At 29.7% G+C, this 13,883-nt stretch overlaps 3 protein-coding genes across 3 annotated transcripts in view; 1 reads left to right on the plus strand and 2 right to left on the minus strand.

Moving 5' to 3' along the window:
- The window catches only part of sigmar (Tumor necrosis factor alpha-induced protein 8-like protein sigmar), a 113,927-nt gene extending 104,359 nt beyond the window's left edge, over positions 1-9,568 (minus strand). The window contains exon 1 of the mRNA XM_080148702.1: positions 9,379-9,568. The gene's annotated coding sequence lies outside the window, so the exon portion shown is untranslated. The remainder of the gene's footprint in view (positions 1-9,378) is intronic.
- The window catches only part of LOC145306512 (uncharacterized), a 370,409-nt gene that overhangs the window by 168,773 nt on the left and 187,753 nt on the right, over positions 1-13,883 (plus strand). The gene's annotated exons all lie outside the window — the stretch shown is intronic.
- The window catches only part of LOC145306518 (uncharacterized), a 288,222-nt gene that overhangs the window by 125,182 nt on the left and 149,157 nt on the right, over positions 1-13,883 (minus strand). The gene's annotated exons all lie outside the window — the stretch shown is intronic.

The following is a 13,883-nucleotide window of genomic DNA, read 5'->3' on the forward strand; positions in this document are numbered from 1 at the left end:
AACAAGTAGGAAAGGTTTTTAGATAATTACGACTTAAATTTTTTTCAATAATCCTGTGTTTCGATCACGCAATTTTTTTTCAGATCTAGTTTCATTTCATTCAAATTTAAATTCTCATTCAAAAACTTGCTTGTATGCTATCTAATTTATTAGCTTCGCTTTTCTGGATGTTGTTAACCTTGTTTCAAAATGTTTTGGGTTCAACCTTTATTCTTTATTCTTGATCTTTCCTTTCTTTCATAGGTATGCCCTTCATTAATTTTTGTAACAGCATTCTTTTGTTTCAATTAATTTTAATGTGCTTTTTTTTTCAAATAATCTGTCTTTGTATTTTTTCCTTATTTAATACCTATATTTGCGACAACTTTTATTTAATGAAATCTTCCAATTTTTAACATTTACAAAATCGGTGGCCCTCTCGGACGGGATTCGAACCTGGGTTAGCCAGATAAGAAGTCACACATTCTATACATAAGCTATATGCAACTTCAAAGATTGGAAGTAAAAATAGATAAGGTAGTAAAAATAGTATGATTCACGAAACCTCGAAGTTTTTCTCACGAAACCTCCCAACTTTTGAATTTCGTGGTTTCGGTCGAAAAGTACATGGACAAAATTTCCCATATAAAAGATTTAAAATTTAGCAATGTTTCGTATAAATTAAGCTCAAACTGACCTAATATTAATTAAAACTATTTAAAACATTATATCTAATGTACATACACATATAATAATCCTAAAAACGATATTCTTTTAACAATTTACATCAAAATTAAGTTTTTGTAAAAAAAACTATACTATTATTATAAATCCATCCCACTTCATATGTTCTTCCTTCCCTATTTCCTCCTTATGTCTCCCCCCACCTCCCAAAATGAAATTCACGAAACCTCCGTGATTTTTTTATAATGTCGTCTTTGTAAAAATTATTAGATTAATTTAAATTAAAACAAAAGAGTATTTAAATGTCGGCGGAACGTTTTTTTAGCTCTTATAACAATATTTTTAACAAAAATTTGGTGTAATTTAATATCGGCGTAATAGTTTTAGCTATTATAATAATTTCAATTTCTATCCCCTTAATATTCAGAGATTAATAGTCGGGGATTGGAAAATGGAAGAAAAAGATTAATAGTAGGGTAAAAGACAATGGAAGAAAAATATTAATATTCAAGGAAAGTTCAAGGAAAGAACAATGGAAGAAAAAGAAGGGTTGATTAATCCCCATTATTAATTTTGTTTTGGGTTGTAAAAACATGACCAATTTTTGTTTGATATAAATGCGGCTTTTGTGGCATAGGGGTACGTTGAAAGGCTAAGGTCGTGGTTATCCAAGATCGACTCCAGGTGGGGACATTAATTTTAAAAAAAATTTTTATTTAACATAACAGACTGAAAAATATATTTAACATCTTATTATATCCAGTTTTCTATGAATATAAAAATGCACAATATCATTTCAGATTAAAGCCAGTGTTATATAATAATAGTTAATAATACGATGCTTTAAATAACTATTATATTACTCGCCCTACCCTCCAAACATACAAACACACAGAGAAATATCCTGTTACTTTATAAATTTTTGATTTTTATATCCGTTTAAACGGTCGCTGATGATTGAAAATTACGCAACCTACGAATTTCTTTCTCTCTCTCTCTCTCTCTTTCCTCCTATAATATTAAGTATCCCTCAAAGCTTATAGGTCGCCGGTTCAAAACCCCCCAAGTAACTTATCAAGAATTCCAGTTCTATTGCCCGCATGTATAATAAACTATTAAAGCTATCATCCATATAATAAAGTAACAGAATGTTTATTTGTATGTCTGTTTGTTTGTGACAAAGGATCTCGCTAACCCCTGAACCCATATGGTTCTCCTTTACAGGGAAGCTTATCATAGGTTGGGAAGGTTTCTAACTATTTTGGAAGAGGGTAACACCACCCACCCAAGAGAAATCGTTCTGGAAAAAAATTACCCCCCCCCCCCCCTCCACACAACAATATCTTTCTTTCTCTTTCTCTCTCTATACAGATAAAAATATTTTTTAAATACCCGAAGAGGTTTCGATCTTAGGTGCTTCAGACTGCTTGGATAAAATATTAACAATAAAATTTATCCACTGAGCTAAAGAGGAAAGCTTGAATGATCAGTTAATTTAAACAATTAGTATAAAGTATTCTTTAAAATATTTAGGGCCATGGAAGTCGGTTCGAGGCTTGGCGATAATTTTTTTTTTAATTACCTTTTTAAATATATTAAGGGACTTCAAAATTAGTTTTATTTTATTAATTACTGATATTGTTTACAATGTCATAAAAAGAAATATTCTTTAGAATATTTAGGGCCAAGGAAGTCGGTTCGAGGCTTGGCAACATTTTTTTTTAAATTGCTTTTTTAAAGATTTTAAGTGACTTTTCAAAATAAGTTTTAGTTTTATTTTATTTATTTAATAAAAAATTAAATTTTTTTTAAAGGAAATAAAATATGTTTATTCTAACAACAATAATTGAACCACTGATCTTCGTACCCCATTCTCTCATATCATACCACTACGCTATGAAAGAATAGCTATAAGATGCAATACCAATAATGTATTATAAAAAAAGGAAACAATAATTTTCACTAATTTATCTAAACCTGGATGGTACATCCAGGCATTTCTAGTCTTATTAAAATAATATAATTAATATTTTCTATCAATACTGTATAACAGTTTTTTGTTCTTTTCTTTGGTCGTTGATTATGCTTTTATTTTACTGGATATGTAACATTATTATCATTGCATTATATATTGTCTTTCAATCTAAAATGGTGAAAGGCTTCTTATAGTAGCCGCGATACTTTTAAACATGTATTCTTATCAATTTATAATGTTTACTGGCGGGGTCGCCCCTAGAGGCCTCTAGGGACACTTAAAGTAATAGGAGAAGTGGACCCTTCACGTTTAATTTTAGTTTTAAACAGGAAAAGGAAAAATAATTGTTTTTTTTTCTTTTGGGGTGGGGGGTTTATTTTTTTCTCTTGCGATTTCTTTCGGGAGGGTTGCGATAACCTCCCCAAAATAGTTATAAATCTTCCCTGTGCCTATAATGAGCTTTGATTAGCGAGATACATTGTTACACAGAACAAATGCTTACTACTTTATATAATAGGATATTCTTTTTGAATCAAATGTTACAAAAAAGTAAAATGTAATGTATTCCATCTTTTAATATAAGATGGTATGTGTGTAGATGCAGAAAAGAGATGGCAAGTAAATTAAAGAGTCATGATCTCTGTGCAGGCAATTATTCACACATTTAGATAACAAGAACAATCATGTCTTTATGGGGCGCTGCATAACTTCATTTTTCATCCGCTACATCAAAGTAAAAGAGGGAACGTGGTTTTATCGACTGCTATTTAAAATAGATGTCTATATTTTTATGACATTTGTGCATCTACTTTATAAGACACTCCTACAATATAATTGTAAATAATTCAGAATAATGCTATTTTATCAGCTTTTAATGTAAAAAGAGAAATTTGTTTTGTCAATATTGTGTCAATATTCATTTTTTAAAAGAATGATTAAAAAGTTAACTTTTAGAGTACTAAGTTTGATGGATGGTTTATTTTTCAAATTAGGATGAAACAAACACACTAAAGAGTTAGTTTTAGAGTAGCTTTGCACCTAAAAAAAACACAGAAAATCCGTTGAAGCATGAAAATATAAATGCAATGTTCATCAAAGAAACAAAAAAAGGAGAAGATAAATTAAAATCTACTTCACAAATAAAATACAGGTTTAGAGACTACTATTGTCTTTTATATTTTATCCTTAATTTAACATAAATCTAAAAACTTTTTAAATGTCAAAAAAGTGTGTTAAAATTTTAAAGAACCAACGTTTTTTATAGTATTTTAAGGTACAAAAATTCCTTTGATTGCAGCTTTTCTTTGATTACTATAAAACATAAAAAAATTTAACATAAATAACTAAAAACTCAATTGTTAGTCAAGTAATTAATAAAATGTAAGTTTCTCATTATGTTTTTTTTAAAATAGTGGAAATTTCATTGAAAGAAATCATTTAAAATTCAGACTTTCAAGAAATTAAAGAATAACTGTAATACATAATAATAATTTTGAAGCTTAGAACGAAATTAATACATCTCGATACATTTTAAATTTTTTGTATCACTTTGGCCCTATAATCAATTAACAATTTTTATAATTCTATTCTGCTGTTCTTCATCTAATAACAATATTATCCTTGATTAAATGTTGCTCAAATTGACTTTGATATTGCAGGCTTCATAATTTGAATTAAAATATTTTTTAGGCAGGGAGGAAAGGAAAGAAAATTGGAAAATAAAACAGCTTCCATACATTTCATATCTGTGGGTTTTGAAATTGAAGCTTTTTTTTGGTGGGGAAGTTAAATTATTCTAGGGGTGGAGGCAAATAACCCATACGCCTTGAATCTATCCTGTGAGGGGGGGGGGGGTTGCCAATAATTACAACTTGGACTTATCAATTGTCCTCATTCTCCCTGGTTTTGACTGAGGGTGTAATTATATGAAATTTATCACTTCTTGCTAGTAAAATGTTGCTAATATTTTGAGGCATTATCACTTTTTATTTTAAGCAATTTTTTTTTAATTTTGAAAATTCATTATAAATAAAAGATTTATTCATTTTAACGGTGGTTGACAGTCAAACATGCCAAAGTTAAAAAATAAAGTAAATACAGTTAACAAGATTTTTTAAACATTGTTAAAAAGGGGTCGAAAAAAGTGTCAAAACAAACCTATCAGAAAATGTCACTCTTTAGCTGAGGGGATGGTGCATTATAATGAAGTGGGCTGGCCAATTTATAAATATTTAGAGGGGGGGGGGGTACATTAAAGGGGATTATAACGCGAAAAGATAATTAGAACTCTGTTATAGGATATTAGTTTGGATTGTTTAGAACACTCCTTCTAAAACTTCCATACAAAGCATAATAAAACAAATTTTATTTGCATATTAAAGTATTTATCATTTTTAGTAAAAAAGCTACTCGATCATTCAATATTGTTTTTAGGTCCATTATTTTTAGATGTTTTAGAGAAAATATATTTTTATGTACAGTTTCAAATGAATCACAAACATATCCTACTATATAAAGTAGTAAAGTTTTTTGTCTGCAGCTAAAGATTTTTATAAATACTGAAATGTTCACGATTTTATGAAAGTTTCCCATAGGTCTCGGAATAGTTTTATGCCATTTTTCCGCTCTCATTAGGTTCTCTAAAATTCCTTATTTTGGGTAGTATGAGTATTAATGATGCAAAAAGTAATAAATGATAATATAATTAAGTAAAACAAAGAAAATGTATATATTGTACATATGCATTGCTAAATGCATAGCTACCATTTAATTAATGTAAGTCAGTTTCTGAAACATGCTTAATCAACTTATCCTTATAAAAATTTAAAATTGCATAGACTTTTTTAATATATTGAATATTATTCCAAATTGACAATTGACAGTATCGTTTGGACTATTCATTAAGGTTTAAAGGCAATAAAATTAAATGAAATATGACATTGAGAACCCAATTATAAAAAATCTTTTACCATTTTGATTGTCTGAGCTTTATGAAATATGATTATTATCCCTCATAATGGCCAATTTAATTTCATACAAGATTCTATTCTATTCATAAAAGTTAAGGACGTATGGAAGATTTGAATTGAATGGAAACAAGGATGATACTATCTTTGAGTGGTGAAGCAAATATCATAATTTTAGAAAATAACTAGGTTTTAAACTTTATTTGTGGTTCTTGTCTACCATGCAGCATCATATAAAAGTGTCCATGGCTAATATTTTGGTACGTATCACAGATGTATTATGACGCCATTAAATATAATTTTTGTCAACTAAATGAGAGTTTCCATAACTTTCATTATCTTATAAAAATGCTATTGTAACTACTTATAAAAATACTAATAGGAACACAATAAAATGAGAAAGAATGATTGATAGAATTATAGAGAAGCCAAGCTTTTTGAAATTAGATAATAGAAAATAACATCAGCAAAAGCTACAAAAACACTGATCCAAACCTTTGTTTATCAAGATACACTTGTAAATTGCACAAAGAAACGTTGTTTTATTCGTAGGCTTTAAACTTTTGGAGACTTTTAGTAAATCTTGATTTTTTGGTACAAACAAAGTGCCCACACTTTTTCACCAATAATATTAATCTACTTTTGGGGTGTACCTCAACAGATTATTCATTTTCTCACCCATAAAGTTCTATGTAGCTGTTATTTATACAAAGAAGTTGTATCAACTTTTTTTTTTATAGCTAGCCGGTCCTTTTAGTAAGTAGTAGATGTAAAATTTTTCATAGAATTCAGATATGCAATCGGTTTTTTTGTAGACCTCTTATTTTTTAAGTAATTTAAGTTTTAAAAAAAAAATTAAGTCGATTTTAAGGTACTAAAATGCAACAAAAAAAAGAAAGAAAATGGCCATTATGAACAAAAATAGTAAGATCTTTAATTTGACACCTTACTTTTTCAATTCTGTCAGGTAATTATTGAAAAAATCGATTTTTTTAAACCCATGAGAATAAAAACTTTGAACTCAATTTTATCATTTCACAAGAAAAAAAATATGGGTTCATATATACCTTTAGAATCAGAAAAATATTACGAATCCATTGTAAGCAAAATTGAAAAAAAAAGTTTACAATATAGTATATAAACTACAATAAAAGGAATTATATGAAAATATCATATTATGTTGTACAGGCAACGTCTTAACTTTTGAATTGAGTATAAAAATGGGAAGGGGGTATAGAGGGGGTAAAGAGGGGGTAAAAAAGGGAAGACGATAGTGTTGCCAGAACAAAAAATACAATTGGCCATTTTAAAATTTTTTTTATTTTTTTACTTTTTTTCAATTTTGCTTACAATGGATTCGTAATATTTTTCTGATTCTAAAGGTATATATGAACCCATGTTTTTTATGTCTGTTTGAGAAAATATTTAGGTCTAAAGTTTTTATTAAACCGAGGTTAAAAAATAGATTTTTTCAATAATTACTCAACAGAATTTTAAAAGTAAGGTGTCAAATTAAAGATCTTACTATTTTTGTTCTTACTGGCCATTTTCTTCTTTTATTTTGTTTCGTTTTAGTACCTTAAAACCGACTTAATTATTTTTTTAAAAAACTTAAATTACTTAAAAAATAAGAGGTCTACAAAAAAAACCGATTGCATATCTGAATTCTATGAAAAATTTTACATCTACTACTTACTAAAAGAACCGGCTAGCTATAAAAAAAAAAGTTGATACACCTTCTTTTAAAGAATGAATTCTTAAATAATTATAAACTAAATATAATGACTATTCGCCACATCGTGTTATAGATAGCTTTCTAAGGATATTAAAATGAAAAATTTTATATTCGTGTAAACTTGGCTGTAATACAATGCTATACATGCTTTTTCAGTATGGTTGAAAACCGGTTCTAATTCAGCGGATATCAGTCGGTTTCGAAGCCATACTGGCGAATACTTTTTGAGCATGATTTGTGATTTTGCCTTAACATAATTAAACCCATAATTCAAATATGCTTTGAATTTTGCTTTTGTACGTGCGGATATTACATTTCCTCTAATCATAAGTTGCAACATCACCCATAACCCGTCCCGCAGCTACTCGGCTAAAGCCACTGCTGACGAGACCTCAAACATCTCTGTAATTCTATTTTATATTACTAGATACTTCGCCCCTAGCCTCTAGGGGAGGGTAAAGGATGTCAAAAAAATAGCCTAAACCACCCCGAGAAATCCATTAAGCTTCTCTGAAAACCACAAATTATTCGAATCAGTATTCACTGAGATCTTGAGCTTCAGACAAAAAACCTTGCTACTTTATATAATAGGATTAATTCAATTTTAAAGGAAGTTCAATTATATTTAATTCAATTAAATTATATTATTTTTTTTCGTAATAAAGCTTTTTCATGTAGGTCGTTTTATGAAAGACATTTTGTTGACAAAAAGATCAGAAAAATTTGTAAATAAATCATTTAATATGACATTTTTCATTTTATGTAACTAACATTAAAATTTTTAAAAAATGAAATAAACTTTTCCAAAAAAAATCTATTCTACAAGTCAGCTTATCCAGTTAACTTGAAGCTCTTTAGAGTGCCTTTAAAAGAGGGGATACATTTGATAACTTTTGTCCGAAGTATCCCGAATGTCGTCATTTTAGAATAGTTCATTATTCTAATTTGACGTCACTCGGAATTTTTCTCTAAAAAGGGCTTAAGTTTACTTGTTTAAAAATGCTCAGTTTAAAAATATTAGCAAGCGCAAAAATATTTGCAATGATTTATATTGTTTGTTGTCTTTTTAAATTTGCAGTTTAAGCAAACATTGCAATATTTTCACGCATTTGCCAATTTTTAAATTATATTTGGCGCATTTCTACAGGTCTTTTATACAGAATTTTAGATAAATTAAATTGTCCATAGCGTCAAAAGTCAGGTATAAGGTATAACCAACAAGTGAAATAAATCTTAAATTATATTTGGGAGGCAAATAAAGAGATCGTCAATTTTACTAAATGTTACCCCCCAACAGCTGAAAAACACGTATAGGTTTCGTGATCGATAGGCTGGTTAAAAGTTGAAAAAGTCCCTAAGCTTGAATTATTTTTTTATGTTTTATTATCTTTCTGTGTGTATTTTTAGAAACTGCTTAACACCTATCCAATTGATTTATCCTTTTCTGGGAAGACTCATTTTGGTAGAAGCTTCCCAAAACTTATATTTTGAAGGGAAAAAAAGATTTAACCCTTTATAAAAAAAAGAAGTGTTATTATAGCAATAGAGAAATAATACTTCTAATCCCTTTTATATTTGTTTTTAGCAAAAATTTCTGAATTAATTTCTGAATTTGAAATAAAATTTATGATATTAAGTTCATTTTTTTCCGTATCAAAATTTTAAAACTCATTTTGAGTATTTTAGGTTTATAATTCATTTTTTAATTCTTTGATCCTCAACTTTTCTCTAGATTGATTTTGTGGACTGTGACGATGTTAATCAGTTTTATGGTCTGTCCGTATGTAACTACGAAATTGCAAGTTAATTTGAATATTTCTTTTTTTCCGTACATTTGCAATAGCTATAAAGACCAGTAGTCCATTCTATTTCTGTATATTAAAGTTTACTGTTCAAACCTTTTTATCGTTGAAAGTTTGTTTTCCTTGTTTCATAGAAATTTCAATAAATAAAAGTTATTTCGTTTACTAATTTAAAAAAAAAGGTATTTTATTGTTTTTTTAATTTTTAGAATAAAACTTTTTTAAGACAAAACTTACCGGTTATTAAGCTTTTTCTTCCAATGTCACTTTATTTTCTTTTATAGAAAAATCATAATTTTTGATTTAATCAATTTATTTTTATGTAACTATATTATCTTTTTTCACTAAAATTATATTCAAATTATTTTTATGATATTTTAAAAATGCACAGATCTAGCCTTTGGCAAAGCAAAGATTATAACTAACTGACTCAAACTCGCGTTAAGCTCACAGAGCGAGAGAGAAAGAGAAAGAGTGAGAGAGGGGGGATGGTTGATGTTAGGATAAGAAGATATATATATCCCCCCCCCCTTCCCTCACCCTTCTAGATCTCCGGTTTATCGTAAAGTATGAGACACACCGGTGTTTCAACTATGCTTCTTAATATGCTTAGCAACCATGCATCTGTGTGTGGGGGTGTGTGAGTGAGTGTGTGTATACTAAATGTATGCAAAGCCTACATGTACATGAAGATGAGTTAAAGATTCATTTAAAGATGCAAGTTATTTACTTAACCCCCTGAAAACAAGTACAATTATGTTTATAATTAGCGAGACAATAGCAAGATAGTATTTTAGATAAAAAAGGCTATTAACATTAACATATTAAGCTGCTAATATATCAACATATCTCTGTGGCAAAGAAAATTGTCATAAGAAAAATATCATGTTGATTGTGTTTTAGCCATGACCTCTTTTTTTATGTCACGTGTCAACATTACCTAATTTTATTGAAAGCCATTAAAGTTTTTCATTCTCTGAAATTTGCATAAATTTAACCTAAAAAAGAGTTGTTAAAATAAAAAATTTTCCTCATATAACAATAAATTTTTCTATTGTTCTTTTTTTTTTGGGGGGGGGGGGGGTGGGGTCTTTAAAGAATCAAAATTAAGTTATGTGGAAATCATCTTAACTTCTAATACAAAGTTATCGTTTGATGTTATCATTCTAACTTTGATGTACATTGTTCAGGGTGGAAGGGAAACATAGGATTATAAATCATACTATTTACAAAAGTTATATTCAAACAATCTCAAATGTATTATACCCTTAAAATCCCTGATAATGTTAATGGAGAATGAAGAGAAATAGTATCTCTAAATTATTTCAAAACTTTCTCGTCTCAAAAAAGGATTTAATAGAGGTGGTTTTTTGTTTGCTTGGACGTCCTTGCCCAAAAGTTTCGAAACACGTTCTGCCATTGTCTTGGGGGATTTTATAAATTGATCTACATAAGCACAATTTCATTCTTCATAATTATGTTTATTTAGTCATTTTCCATTTACTACATCTCTTGAATTCAATCCCCTCTCTTGAAAGAAATGGCGACGATTTTTTTTAAATAAGATGGAAATACTAACTTTCTTACAAAAATGTATGTTATCTTAAATTTATATTTTTGTGCCTTTTCCCTCTTATCCTTAGCTTTAAAAATCACACCTATGTGGGGTTAAAAGGTTGCTTAGAAATATTCTCTCTTGATTATGCATAGTTAAGTTATCATCATTAACATTTTACACATTATACAAAGATAACATCATTTTCAAAGCTTAGCTTTTCTGCATTCATAGTAAGTCCGTCAGTCCGTAGCTCTGTTTAGTCAGGGTAGCGAAGCAACTTATAATTATAAAATACCCAGGTATCTTATATATAAAATTCTGTGGATCAGTATAATTTACAGTTTAACTTTAATGAAAATTACCAGCAACAAATTTCTATTGTGTTTATTTTCTAGACAATTTTACACAACAATATTAATTATATATCAATTTCAATTCAAACTTTTAACTTTTTGATTTGGGATGAAATCCCTTTAAATAACCCAAAATCTTTAAAAGCCGTGAACAAGATCCTTTCAGAAAACACATTTCCAACGATCCTGTATGGTAATATAGATTTGTTTATGAATTAGATAGATATATATTTTATCAGAAGAATATAAAATTAATAAAATGTTAAGATCTTTAGAATTTTATTCAATTATTAAAATACTGGACACTATACAACGTAGAAAATAAAACAAGGATGACAACATCTGTAAAAAGAATACTCAATAAACTTTACAATATGGCAAATGAATATAGAGTGAATAAACTATGCTTTTAGCAATAAGGTTACATAACTTTTTATGATACTATCGGTTGTGCCCCTAGAAAATATAAAAAGGACATGGCAGTCAAATAGACGAAAACAATTCAAGACTGTAATAGTCTAAAACCATCTAGGAACAATGTAATATTTTCTTTCAAAGGGTTTCTAAGCTAATCCTTATTGTTACAGGAATCTTTGAACATTGTCTTCAATCGAAAGGACAATAGCCAAATTTACAATTAAAACTAGCGGTCACAATGCATGGAGCACCTAACCCAAGTATAGAAAAACTGGGATTATAAAAATGCCAAGGACTTTTTTTTCCACAAACCTTTTTCAATAAAGAAGATAGAATCACATCTTGAATTATCCGTGCATGTTATTATCAGCGAAGCTACTCTTCATCACATTGTATGTTTTACATTCTTAAACATTTCAGAACACTTTTGTGATTTTCTTATTTCTGTTTAAACTCTACATTTTGATTTATCGGAAGGCTGATCTGTTATTTAAACTAGCGGCTGCACTCCTTGCATATAAAGGCTCTGTATGGGCGAGGAAGAGCAGAAAATAGGCTAAACCATCCCTAGAATTGAATCTATCTATAAAATAACCTGAAACCACCCTGCTTATTTGAAGCTTCACTAAAATCGAGAGCTTAACCTTTCAGTAGTTATCGCTGTCTTAAGATACAGTCAAAAAAATGAGAGTGCATGGTCTGCAGCAGTACTATGCAGCGCTTTCTCGTCAAGAAGAATTGACCGCCTTGTTGATGTGTTCACAACAAGAGTTTCTCAGATCGCAGACCCCATCTGTGACATCGGTTAAATCTGCGGTGTATATTGACGCCGTCATCAGTGAGCCCCGCAGCCGGAACGAAGCGATGCAGGAGATGCGGGAAGTGATAGAAGTGGCAAGGATTTGCGGCTTCCGCGTCACGCACAGCAGCTTTGGATTAGTTGTTGAGCAGAGCGGTGTTCTAGGAATGGTTTGGAGACCGGAGGAGGATGTGCGCTTCAGCTGGGTGGCCAAGATCCCACGCTCATCGCGTTCCTCAATGACGAAATTAGACAAACCATATTATAGACGTAGGTAACCTTTTTTGCGTTTGTATACCAATATTTGGTTTTTAGAAAGTCTCCAACAATTTTCATATATTAATAGTTAAATTTGCTTGACATTAATCTCAAGGAAAGGGGAAGATTTGACGTTTAATTATACTGGTACCCAAAGTTTTATAAATACATTCGTTGGCTTGAACGAACACTACAGAAAAGCCAGTTTTTTAAAACTATCGGGGATGTATAATTTATCGACCATTGTCTTATTCCATAAGAGTTTTTCTTTACAGTTTCTTTAAAGTTTATATAATTTTAATGATCTTGTTGGAGCGAAGAAAGAAAGTCTCATATAATTATCATACATTTATAATATTTTTGAATGCCTAAAATAATGTAGCTATCCTTCTATGTTATAAACTGTCCTTGTTATCTTGAAGACTAATGCTGGCTGTTAAAAAAAGTGTGAAATCATTCATTTGATATTAATATATTCACTGATTCAGAGTCTACCTTACGGTTAGGCTCAGCAGCTTAGGATAGGTAAAATAGTTTAAAGTATGGCTCCGAAACCTACTGATATCCGCCTGATTAGAACCAGTTCTTAGCCGTACTGTAAAAAAATGTTATAGCATCATTACAGAAACTTTTTCATTAATACTAAAATAAAATCATAAAATTAAAACCAGTTTTAGCCCGGACCTTCGGCCTCACAGGACTAACAAAACTGGTTTTAATCTTCAAATTTTTCATTTTCATATCCGCGGAAAGCTGTCTATAATACGATTCAATATATAAGTATTATTAAAATAGAAAAAATCCTTTCTAGTCAAGATAGATAGGTGGCTGACATTTCTTGTGAAGATTCCTTTGACCTCTTTTCTACATGTCTGATAGTCTTTTTTAAATTATCTTGCTCATGACAGTATTTCCTTTTAACGAATAATAAATCTTCTTTGATGATAACTATAAAAAGAATAACAAGTATACTAATTTATAATAAGATACTTGCCTATCCTTTTATCCGGGGGTTATGTGTAAAGTTTTAAAACTATCATCGGTCAAATTTTATCACATTTGACCAGCACGGGCCATAAATTAAGGATTGGCATCCGCATCTGTTTTAAGCTGTAATTTCAACCAGCGGCAGTTGGTTAGTTGGTCTATAAACTTATCTTTTTATCATTGTTGTGATACTCATATTAGTAGTCGCAGCTGTTTTGAATAATTTCAGCGGACAGACTAGGTAAACAGCTGTGCACAAAAAAAATAATCTTGAAGCAATCTTCTTTTCAAATCTCAACCGCATACCAATCGCTATGGCGGCTGCCGAACCCTGCAAAAGTTCAAAATATTTCTATGTATATGTGTGCAG

This window comes from Acartia tonsa, chromosome 2 (assembly GCF_053477335.1).
Source record: "Acartia tonsa isolate MP-2025a chromosome 2, ASM5347733v1, whole genome shotgun sequence".
Classification (NCBI taxonomy): Eukaryota; Metazoa; Arthropoda; class Copepoda; order Calanoida; family Acartiidae; genus Acartia; species Acartia tonsa.